We start from the raw sequence: 1,216 nt of genomic DNA, 5'->3' as shown, positions 1-1,216 counted from the left end.
AAATTTCTAAGAGTCAAAATCAGGATTTGTTTTTTCAATTTTTACTGTATTATACAGAGGATTTTAATCCTTTACTCTTTCACTGAACAGCAATGAGTTCTTCTGTGCATCTTCAGAATAACATGATTTTAAGCCTGTCCTGTGGCTAAGGGATGTGAGTGACTATGGGCCTTGCACTACTGTCAGCTTCCTGTCACAAGAATGCAGACAAAGGCAACACTTATTCGCTGTCAGTAGAAGTCTAAAAGAGTACATTGTGAAAATCAGTATAGAAGGTTTTTAGAAACCTAAAAGAATTCTTTCCCTAGGTGCATTGAGGGTATGGCTGCTGTGGTATGTGCATCAATAGATAGCAGAGAAGAGAGAGGCTATGTCTATTCTCAGTGTTCTGACATATGAACATCTAAATGATCAGTTCCCTCATTGTCTGAAAAAAAAATTGAACCTTGTATTACCAGCATTTCAGGCCCTGGAGACCCCAGACAGGGAGCTAGCCTGACATAATCACCAAACAGGCATGAATTGGCTCCCAGGACCAGGACCAAGCCAGAGACTAGAAGAGCCCTTCCTGAGACCATGGACCCTGGGAGAAATTGAGCCCAAGACAGACTATTACAAGGGACTAATCAGGTAGCCTTACAAAAAGCCAGCCTGAAACAACCAACAGACCACAACAGAAATCTATCCTGAGATGACCATCAGTTTAGTCTGGCACCATGCGGGCCTCTGTTGCGGGCAGACCATACCTGAGATGACCCCAGCTTGGTGCCATAATGCAGGAGCAGAACAGAGGACTCTGCACACCATTTCTGAGATTGCCCAGATACTTAGAGAACCCAGGCACTAGTAAGATATGTGGTAGAAATATGTGGTAGTAAATATGTGGTAGAAAAAAAAGGAAGAGAAAGAGAAGTGGAAGGATGTGAGCACAATGAAGAGAGGCAGAACTGGAAACTTGTGAGTAGTGGGGAATAGCCTTATGTGACTAGCTAGTAATGCCATCTGGGGCTATGGTAGGGTGGTGTAGTGTCCTCTACTGCCACTGGGGACCATGTCTGGGTCTGTGGCTTCGCAATAGCATGGGTCTGCTAACACCAAAGTTCAGGCAGATGCCCCTGGTCTGGGCTGTCACTCAGTAACTGTTGATGTCTGACAATTGTGCAGAACTAGCCTGACCTCTCACCTAGGCATTGTGAGAGAGCTGGTCCTGGAGGCA

The 1,216-nt window shown here is 45.1% G+C and overlaps 1 non-coding gene across 1 annotated transcript; it reads left to right on the top strand.

The window, feature by feature from the left end:
* The first annotated feature begins 297 nt into the window (after positions 1-297).
* Positions 298-427, top strand: LOC127679582 (small nucleolar RNA SNORA17). The gene has a single exon (XR_007976867.1). It is a non-coding gene; the product is annotated as a small nucleolar RNA SNORA17 (small nucleolar RNA).
* Positions 428-1,216: the final 789 nt, after the last annotated feature.

The sequence above is a fragment of the Apodemus sylvaticus genome, chromosome 2, assembly GCF_947179515.1.
Source record: "Apodemus sylvaticus chromosome 2, mApoSyl1.1, whole genome shotgun sequence".
NCBI lineage: Eukaryota > Metazoa > Chordata > Mammalia > Rodentia > Muridae > Apodemus > Apodemus sylvaticus.
The sequence above is the reverse complement of the archived record's forward strand: the minus strand, read 5'-3'. Positions and strand labels throughout refer to the sequence as shown.